Genomic DNA, 11,470 nt, shown 5'->3' with positions numbered 1-11,470 from the left:
AGCCTGTTTGTCAGGGCAAATCCTTCACTTTTAGATGAATATCTCGTATCAGACCACATTCAAAAAGCAAGTTTCTACTGTGCTGTTTGTCCACTGATAGAGAACTAATTGCTAAGGATCGTTCTCCTCCCTAATATCCTAGCGCAAAGCTCAGCAGCATATGTCCTTGATTCAAGAAAGAGTTCAAAGAGATATATACAACTTTGATTGAACTAATGGGCTATGCCCAGAAGAGATGGGAAAGTGCCTGGAAGAGAAGAGTTTAAAAGTGCTGGAGTATCTGGAAAGATATTCTTTAAATATAACTTCTCTCTTTCTCTCTCTCTCTCTCTTTTTTTTTTTTWAAAAGATGGAATTGTGTGAGATAAGATTACAGGTGTTGTAGTATTTTTCATCATGCTAAAGAATTAATTCATTAGCTACAGCATAAGTACCTTGTTTTCAAAAATAAAGACGTGAAAGCACTAGATACATTTAATAATGTGACAGCCCAAGCACAGAAATAACTTTTTTTAATATTTAAACTTATAGAGCCAAATTGTGGTATTCATTATCATGGTATAACTGAAGTAAATCCATTCACTCAATGAACTTTTCACATTTATACTAGTATGAATGAGAATATCAGGTTCAGAGTATTTCCTAACAAACATAACAGCTAAGCAATATTTAATCATCTTCTTTTGTTTTCCCTTTAGCTTTCTTCCACATGGATTAAGTAAAAATGTTAGTTGGGGGGGGGGGGGAAGGAGCCACAATGACAGAGATGTAAAATCTTCTAAGCTACTTTAAATGGTACCAAAATTGTGCAAAAGTATCTCAAGTAAGGAAAAGGAAACCCACCTAAAACACACACCTATGCTTTCATCTCTCTGCTTAAAATAAAGAAGAAAACATCAAATATTGTGAGTTCAGTAATATGATTCTGATCCAGGTCTTGCCAAACAAATTAGAAGCATCTACAAGACAGAGGATTTAAGTAATTGTGAACTGGATCACACTGTTATATGAAAACCTCATGTGTTTTTTGTTTTTTTGAAGAAAATGCATGAAGAAACTGATCTCCAGTTTTTGTCATCATTTCCAAGCCTAGACATCCTATTGACATGAAGATATATTCATTTTAAAGCAACATAAGTAGAGAGTTACCTACGACAGCTTTTACATAAGACAATGCAATTATATATTGAAAAGAAACTCTGTAAATATCTGTACATTTTGATTGTATATTCACAGTTAGAAATATCTGAGTTTTCACTTCCTTCCATAAACCGTAAATGGTTGAGACAGACATGGAGCTACTGGAGAGAGTTCAGCATAGGGCTACAAAGATGATCAGAGGACTGGAGCATCTCTCCTATGAGGAAAGGCTGTGAGAGCTGGGCCTCTTCAGCCTGGGGAAGAGAAAGCTGAGGGGGGATCTTGTCAATGCTTACAAGTACTTGAAGGGGAGAGGTGTCAAGGGGATGGGGCCAAACTCTTTTCAGTAGTGCCATGCGACAGGACAAGAGGCAACAGGCACAAACTGAAGCACAGCACGTTCCACCTGAATACGAGGAACTTCTTTACTGTGACAGAGCACTGGAACAGGTTGCCCAGAGAGGCTGTGGAGTCTCCTCCTCTGGAGATATTCAAAACCCACCTGGACGTGGTCCTGTCTAACATGCTCCAGGTGACCCTGCTTGAGGGAGCAGGGATGGACTATACGATCTCCAGAGTCCCTTCCAATCTTAACTATTCTGTGATCTCTATTAACACTGATACTGACACTATACATATGAATCAAATTCTAGAGAGTTTATATTGCATAATACTTAACAAGTAGTGAATTGTCAATGTGATTATTTGTGGAGTTAAGTGGAAGCTGGCAAAACAGCATATTCTTATTTTTTAATATGTTAGAATGCAATAAATAATCATCACTTATTACATAGGATGAGAGGAATCTCTTCTTTCACTCTGATTTCCTGATATATCTGACCAGGAATCTGTTACCTAATGTGGCTCTCCCTTTCTCCTGGCAAAAACTGCCTGTAGAGGAATTTCTGGGTAACAGCAACACAGGTTATGGAATTAAGGGCATGAAGGACTGGAAGTTGTACAACAATGCAGAAGCTTTAGATGCACAACCTGTGCTGATGGCTTATTTACCATGGGACACCAAGACGCCTTCTCAAGGGAGAGGATCCCAATTTTTTAGAATAAATTCTTATCATTCCACATCTCTGTATGGGAATGCTTCTTGTAGGTGAGCAGATGACCCTTAGATAAAGTGATTCACATTATGTGTACAGGACAAGGTGTATTAGAAACAAGAGAATCTGACTTAGTATGGCCAGGCCTGGTTCTTGGCATCAGGATTTATTTAAATGCAAAAGGAGTTGATAATTACACCTGAACTGTATATAATCATATTTTCTCAGTTTATATGTAAACTATCTGTAACAGAGATCATTGCAAACTGAAGTGATCAATGACAGACAATAAAGACTCTTATTTGTGCTTCAGCAGCCACTATTAAAATTCTGCATTGTGACAAAACCCATTTACCCTCCAAAGGCCAACTGTATGGAACACAAGAAAGATGGCTCAAAACATCTAATGTTAGCAAATATGTCTTTGGATCTACACCAGCTATTTTGGATGAAAGGGTAAAACATACATACATAAAARTATGTTTGTATATATAGGGGAGTGTGTGTGTGTGTATACATATGTGTTATATATATGTACACACACACACACACCTTTCTAGCTATAATCACCTTGTAAAGTTAATTATCTTTAACAACTTTGCAGTTATGAATAGGTTTTGATTTACAACAGAAGCTTTTAAGAGCTACAGTTTTCTAACTGCTCACCAACTGCAATGACAATCCAAAAATTCCACATGCGTGCTAAAGCACTCTTTGCTGCCTTTGCTGTATATAGCCAAAGTGATGCAATGTGAAACCAAAACATTTGGATCTATCCAAGGTCTACCACATATTATTTACCTCTGCCAACTACTACAGCCAGTTAGCCAGTTTTCTGGCTGCAAAGCCAGAGGTAAAAAAACAAAATGGAAACCAGTAAAATAACATCTTTCCATATGATCAGTTTCTGAAATTAGCCTATAACCTTAAACAATTAAGCTTCTTAAGTAAGTCTGTTTCTGAAACAGTTTTGAAAGAGCCAGAGTTATTTTTATATTAATTTTTAAAACGTTTTTGGACCAGAAGCCTCTCTGAGTTTTAACCTAAAATTAATTTTTCTTTGAAAAACATGAGAAGAACCCTGACTCATGAGCCTTGTGTATCAATGTACTATTGAGAGAGAGAGAGAGAGAGAGAGAGAGAGAGAGAGAGAACCAAATGATGGAAACAACATCAAAATAGCAACTAGGTAAGGTTTACTCAAATTAGTCTAGTCAGAGACATTAATGTAAGTATTAAGCATGGTCATTAAATGCAATACAAACAGAGCTCCACAGATACAACTAAGTAAAAAGTTCTGTCCCCAGTCATTCCAGGCAGCTAATGTGTATGTGTCCATCAATTTACACTTAAGCATATGAAATGCTTGAGCTGCTGTTCGTCAGCATACATATTAGCATYCACTCACAGTATCTGGCCAGTAATTTTAGTCTGTTTCTCTTGCAAATCAGTTGACAAATTCAGTGTCACGTTTGTTCCATTTTTAGCTGTAGGATGACCTAGACACTTCACTAMTAGAAATTTTTTATTTGCTGAAGAATAGATTTTCAGCATACTTTTGCAGTGCTTCCTCAAAAATGCCTTTTTTGATCTATACAGGCTAATTATCAAAAAAAAAAAAAAAAAAAATCTAACCATCCTTTCCTACATAAAGCTCTATTGAAAAGCAGTTTACAGGTCAACTCTGAGAGTGACTGCATTTCCCCACTACTGTGGATATCACTCAGTATTTCATGTCTAACTTAGTCAGATCTTAAGAGGTCAAACATCTAAAGTGATCCTATCACTGTTGTTCTCAGTGGTCCTCAACACATGTGGATTTAAAAGATATTCCTCATTCAAATGAGAGTTCTGTTGAGGGAATTTGACTATTCTTTTAAGAGATATCCAAGAAAAATCAAATTGACAATTGTGCTTCTTATCTAGGAAGTCCCACCGCCTTGAATTTTCTTCTCTTCTGTGTAGAACTTGCTGCAAGCCACACAGAATCTTTAGCTAGAATCTAAAACCTGAACCTTTTTGTAGGTGATCCTAAACTTGGCATCTATTCTCTTTCAAGCTGTATATCAAATAATTTTAGCTGCAGTTAGAAGTGCCAGTTAACTAATGACTGAACAGTTCAAGACATACTTTTATGGTAGATAGGGGATACAGAGAAAAACAATCAGCTCCTGTACTTTTAATAAAAAAGTGAAGCCTTGAAATGAAGCTGTCCAGAATTGACATGAGAGTAAGGTGACTGCTGTGGTAACCTTTGACTCTAGAATTCATTCCCATCAGGGGATGACTCATTTAGGCTTAAAAAAAGTTTTCTTTTTGTTCAGGTGCCTAATAAAACACAAAAGTTAAAACTCTATTGATATTTAGATTTTGGTCAGGTAACACCTGGGTTTTAACCTCTTAAGTTTTTTTAAGAGAGTTCAGGCACAATGATCCTTCTCCATTTATGGGTTACATTCATCTACATTATTTATAAAATGATCCTGGATAGTATGGCAGCAGACATATTTAAAAAGCAAATAATAACAAAACTCAATGAAAAAAAACAAACCAGTGTTCATTTACTTTACATTTATGTCTTAGAAAACTCAATGTGCAACCATTTGCTTTATTTGTAATACCTTTAGTAACCATGATCTTTCTCTTTTCAAATATAATTAACATTATTGATTTTCTTCCTAAGTTACCATTCTCCATCAGCAATGTCCTTCTTTTGATTAAYGTAAAAGCGAAAATTCATCAGAAGTGACCACAGAAATACCCTATAACAAAGTCATTTACTCACAATTGGCAAGAGACAAGCCAGTAGTAGAAAACAACTTAATTTATCCCCATAAAAAGGAATTATCTGAGACTTTTAAGACTAAGACTGTTTCTAAATCATTATTATTTTACTTTATATTTTTCCATGGAAATATATTTCATTCTGCCAGTAAAATCTGTTTCATTGGAAATACTGCAAAACCAAACCTTAAGAGTGTTGAAACATTCATTTTTAATCCTAAGTAGAGTGTTTTTAAAGCTTAGTCCAGTTTTATTTTACTGTACCAGATCATTTAAAGAGTAGAAGCTAATATAGCCCAGTAGGCTAAAATATGCGTATTTGGTGGCTACTGATGAAGGGACTTTTTATATTTCTGTAAAAGATTTTCCAAATAGGACACCTATGGTTAGATTTCTAGGTATATATTTAGAAGTCTCTATATAAAGTACTGACTRTTCCACAGTTTTTAGAAACCATGGTATCTATTAAAGGCATAATAGCCTGCAGTTAGTGACTTTTCTTAAAATTTTGAATCTTCATAACTGTAAGTGCTGATTCTCAGGGCTCTCCATGCATTCTACAAGTGGCCAAATTGAAAACTACTCTGATGTTACTGATTCTAAGTAACACTTATTAGGAGGCCAAAGGTTTGATAAAGATAAGAGTTAAAAATATTTTTCATGAACAAGAAAAATTCTCATGAGGAGGTGGCTAAGCTTCAATTTCTGCTGCTGACCTCTTAGAACAGTGCTGTCAGGCCAGAAAAAGAGAGGAAAGATTTTCTTTGCAAATCAGTCTTATATAGAGATTTTATCAAGTTCTTCTACACAGGTTTATTCTAGCTGCCATTTGTCAAGCTATTTCAGCAGTTTTCCTACTGTGAAATCTGATAACTCTTCCCTCCCTCCTTGCATTCCTTCTTCCAGATAATTAGTCTAGTTTCCATCAATAATTAGCAGCAATTTATTTTACTGCTAAACTTACAAGAACATAAAGAACAATAAATACTGCCATTGTCACAAATGGTCAACAGGGAAGAGTTTACTAGTAGTGTTAGAATTTGGATTTGTTACAGACTACCAGTTTTCTGACATTTAGGATACTTTGCAGGATCCTGTTAAGCAATACTACAGAAGTAAAGTCCCAAGAGCAAGAACTGAAGAGTGTGCAACATTCAAAAGGCTTAATTCAGCTTCCTCGTTCTTAGAAGGAATAGACTTTGTTACCATTTCACTGCAGGTCTCAAGTCCCAAGCAATGATACCCTGCAGTTCTGCCACAGGTGTCTAAGCCCCAAAGAAAGTTCAGACACTTCTGTCCTTAACAATTCCTACTGCTGGCTCTGGGCAGTGCAGCACTTCCTTAGTGGCTTTCAGGATTGGCAGTCTGAGAACTGTCTGTCTCCCTACTCTGCACTGAGACTCTCTGGGGCACATAACAGAATACGCCTTTTTGGGACCAAGCATCTCAGCTTTGGTTCTGCAGTGCACATCATGAAACTGCCAACACTTTTTACCAGTGTTAACCAAAGCACTTTACAGAACTGGATAATATGAACTCTATTTTGCAGGTTGCAAATGCGAGGCACAGCATTTTCAAGACATAAAAATGAATCTGATTAAACTGCCTAAAGTAATCTACACGCTGCTCCTGTAAATCAAGCTATTTATTCTTAGATGCTCAAATACGAATTTATAAGATTAACTGAACATACATTGCCAAATATATGCTTTGAAAGGTTGTTTTAGTTGTTACAGTTACCTACAGCTTATTTATAAAATAGATCATTTAATCAAGCTCTTGGTTGGTGGCATTTTGGTGGCATTTTAATCATTTCAGACTAGATAGTTTAGTTACTCTGTACTTTTATTACTTATTCACTTGTACTGACTACAAATGAGCATTTAAGACTTGATCCTGACTCCATAAAGTGTTTCACTTGTTACTTATAAAATATTGGGCCAGTTAATCATCTGGTGTATTGATTCATCATTTTACAATATTTTAAGCTCTGTCTCAAAACTTCTGTAGAGTTATTCCTATTTTGCATCAAAGCGGATTATACCAGATCTGCAGCACAAGTGTCTAACTAAGTTGAGGCCTCTGTTAAACATTGAAAAAATTCTTTTTGGACAGACAGTGGAGGCAGTATTTCCAACTGTGAAAATCAGCAAAACAAGTATTAAATTCTTGGAGTATCATGTTTCTATTACCATAGCAAAAAGAGACACAATCTAAAAATGGTCATTGCTACAGTAAGAGACAAGGTGTGCCCTCAGCAGTTAAATATGAAAGAGATTGAGGACACTTAAACCAAAGGTTTGTAGATAAACAAAGAGGTATTTATTCAGAAATATCCTAGTAGGTTTCAAAGAGTTTTCAGATGTGGAATGTTTGCACATTTTTTTAGCTATATGCATAAAATCATGTTTAGAAAGCAAAGCACAGCTAAGGAGAACATTTACAAGTAGTGCCATTTAAACTAATCCTATTTAATTGGCAGTTAGAGAATCCTATTTAACTAGATAAACATAAATGATTTTTTTTTAAATCATGGAAGGTGAAAATTTTACCATAATAGCATGATGTTAAAAGTATAACTCCCTTTTTGACAGCAAGGCAAGCAAATCAACTCCAATTCTGTATCCTATTGAATAGGACTGAGAATAAATTTTACTTTACCAGACAGCAAGAYTGTAAAACTTTGAATGTTTCTTCTTTTTTTCTCCCCACTATGAATGCTTGTTAATCTGCCAGATTACTATGATATTTTGATTAGATATATCAAGTGAGTAGGTATAGCAGAGTCAGTAAAACTTAGACTGCAGTGAGACTTTAACAAGGTAAGCATGATTTGACTCGTAACATAGATTTATCCTTATTATATGCAGGCTTTACCTGCCAGTGATATCATTCATGGCAGGATCAGGGTCTTCAGAGTTTTTTTTTTTTTTTTTTTAAATCATATTTTATAATACCTCTTTCAATTCAACTTGGTAGCAAGCACTTTGCCCCTCTAATATCAGCTCTGCCAAAAAACTTTTATTTCACACACTGTATGCATTAACACTTTGACATGCACTGAAGTCCCAGATCTAGAATTTACAAAGATTTTTACAACCCCTTATGTGTGATAATGTGCTGAAAAGAATTCAAGTGCTGCCAGCTTCTACTACTATTGTAACAACAAAGTCAACAATTAATCCTTACATTTACAGTCTGTAAACTTGGTATTTAATTCTGAGTAGTACAGTTATATGCCCTCACAATATGCATCTGTGTTCATCTAATTCCTTTAAAGCCACTGTCCTCTACTGTGTCCATTCATCAGGCAAATCTTTATCACTGTATGAGACTTCACATTCCTAAAGCAATACAGATTTCTCCCAAGCTCTGCTAAGTTTATTCTCCCCTATTATCAACAAATAGCCAGAATAACGATAAATTTATAAATGCTGGGARGATTTCTTCTGAAAAGAAGCAGAGGGCTTTACTGAGGAAAGAAAAGCAACTTCTTAATCTTGCTGGCAGATGGAAACCCTACTGTTCACCACTGTACAAAACAAATCTGGGAGAGACATAATTGCTCCAATGTGTTTTAGGTATAACTTCACTTCAGCAGTAATGTCATGCCTCTTTTATTACACCGCAACCCCATAGGAATTAAGGGCCCTATTTAGAGGGGATTGAATAGTTATGGGCAAAACAACTGCCATACTGATTATGACCACTCCTTTGCTACATTTTAAAACTGCCATAGGCACCAATTTTACCAGCAACTTTTTTTTTTTTTTTTTTAATTCAGCAATCAGAAAACACTACAGCATCAGAACAAGTTTTATATGAGGAAATTTTTTTTCCTAGTAACATTCAAATAATAGTTGCTAGACAATAAAGCCAAAATCACCTAACCTTTGTGTGCAAGTTACACTTGTTAAGATGTACACAAAAATTAAAGTCAGGAAGTATTCATTTTCTTTCCTGCAGAACTAGTAAAAWGAAACAGCTTCATTTAGCCTTAGTTCTATAACACATAAGTCATTTTTTCTTTGTCAGATGTCTATTGAGGTTGAAATAATTACTTTACTTTAGAAACAATTTAAAAAAAATCTGAATTATATAGCAGACACATGCAGGTAGTTGTTCTTTGGACTTTTCTGGGAAGACAGGACCATTTCACCTGCTGATCCCTGGGACTCAAACAAGCTTTTCAGCTGGGATCCACTAACAGCTACTCAAAATCTAATCAAATCTCCCTTTGATTAAATCACTTTTGCTCACTTTGTCACTATCTACCTCAGAATCCTCTGTATTCCTTCTGTTTCTGGAGGTTAATGGCATTTTGTTAAACTAAAATTAATGCACAAAAATGTTACTGTAAAATAAAGGAATGACAAAAATTTTTACATTGTTACAACCTTAAAACTGCATCTATAAGTTAAAAGTTTTACATCACYAAAAGTCAGTTTTGAGAACTGACTATTTGAGAACCTAGAACTCCCACTAGTTTCCAAGGATGTTTGGGGGAAGCACAAGGAATCTTTGTATTTCCTAAGAYGACTGTAAAAAATATGCACACTATATTAGAAGTAGATCTGCTTGTCCAGACATAGATTCACTCACACAGAAGGTCCAAAATGTATTTTCTGCATATAGCTTCATAGCCTCTTTTTCAGGTAGGATTCTTAATATCATTTTGTACCCATAGTAAGAGTTGGATTTCCATTTGCTTGAAAAAGCTTATAAATTGATTTTTCATTTCTTGCTGATGAAATTTAAATCAGTATCACAATAGTGCATTGATGCCAGACTGTTACCAAAATTTATAGTGTTGAAGCCATGCCATTTTGAGTAAATGAGTTTATTCATTCCAAACACATTACCAACAGATTTAGTATTAAAGGTGAGGAGGGAGAAAGAAAATCAAAGGATGTCTTTTAAAATATTGAATTTTGTTTACTTTTGCCAAGTCATAAAGCAAAAATATTTGCTAAAAAGAGCTGTTTAAGATCTAGCAGGCACTGAGCTGACCAAATATGAGTCACTAATTTCCCCATTCAGCTTCTAACTTCTATAACTTTTTCTGTCTAAAGAAGGAACAACTCAGGAGCCCAATCAGAAAACTTCCACATTTGCTTTCTTGGTACTATGAAAGACACCCCATATTTGTCTTTCTTTATGTTGAAAAAAAGAAACTTGAAAAAAAGTCAAGAATTTTAGGAATTTTTTGAGGTTTCTGTAAATGGAACAGATTGTGGTCTTAAAAGAATTCATTACTATGCGATTAGCACTTTATATGAATGCACTATGTAAGTTTCTTTATGTAGGTGCAATTTATAAAAACACAATCAAAATCAAAGAATATAGGATTTAACAGAGCTTATAAGGTCAATGATTCATATTTTACCCTAATCAAACATTGCATCATTTGCATTTACTTTTTACCCCCTTAGTATGCTATTTTGTTTTCTCAGTATTTTCCCTCTCCTACTTTCAAATGTGAATCAGTATATCCTATTTTATCTTTGAACCACTTTAAATAAGATTAGAATACATAAAAGACTACTCAGAAATATCTCCSTTGTACTCCATTAGGGAAATTAGGTCAAATTCTACTCCCTCTGTAGTCAATGGAAAGACTCTTACTGACTTCAATAACAGAGCAAGCCCTAAACACACAGCTCCCTGTAGTTTCTAAGCAAATGGCATACTGTACATCAGGAAGGTTGAAGTACTGAGTTCTGTTCAGAATGTTTCAAACATGGGAAATCTGAATTACATTTCTGAGATGACCTTTATATAGGAGACCAGAGGAAAAGATTTTTAAATTATTTTTTCATTCTCAWTACAGCTCTCAAAAACAAATCAGTACACCTAATATTCCTGAAAATACTTCAGTAAATATCAGCTAACTTCTGCTGAATTTTTTTCTGGGCTGCCTGGCTCTAGACTTTCATTTAAATTTTTTTCTGAATCCAACTCACCATGTGAAGATAATCTATGTATGGTTAACAGAGTCAGTTCTGTAGTGATGGATCACATGAAAAGTGGCATAAAAATCTATCATGGCTTTGTCTAGAGTTCTTCTTGCATAAATTTAGTTTCAAGACAGTAATGAGCAGCCAAGTCCCAGAAGCTCTGCGAGGTTAATTCATCCTGGGTGTACGAGCACTGGAGCCCGTGGAATTGCAACAGGGATGAAATCTGACCCCCTGTCAGAAGAGGGGGCCAGCAGGGGGCGGAATCCCTGATCGATGTGACACCGTCCAAACCGTGCCCAGGTGCGCAGGGCTGAACGGAAAGCCTGATCCCCCCGCTGTGCTCCCACTAGTGATTCAGCGGGTGGAAATTCAGAAACGGAAACCCTCGTGAAAACAAGAATAAGTACACTTGAAAAGAAGTGTACGTCTCCGCCGGGAGAAGCGAGCGCCCCGCACGGTGCTCGGGCGCCCAGCGAGAGGAGAACCCCCGGCGCAGGCAGCGCGGCCCCCAGGCGCGCCCAGGGGCCCCGG

General features: G+C 35.9%; 1 protein-coding gene across 2 annotated transcripts in view; it reads right to left on the bottom strand.

Annotated features, from left to right (window-relative positions):
* COL11A1 (collagen type XI alpha 1 chain) overlaps nucleotides 1–11,470 on the bottom strand; it is a 161,869-nt gene that overhangs the window by 149,243 nt on the left and 1,156 nt on the right. The window lies entirely within an intron of this gene.

Source organism: Rhea americana, unplaced genomic scaffold (genome assembly GCF_003343005.1).
Source record: "Rhea americana isolate MKP2758 unplaced genomic scaffold, rheAme1 scaffold_272, whole genome shotgun sequence".
Lineage (NCBI taxonomy): Eukaryota > Metazoa > Chordata > Aves > Rheiformes > Rheidae > Rhea > Rhea americana.
This window is presented reverse-complemented; position numbering and strand designations above follow the sequence as displayed.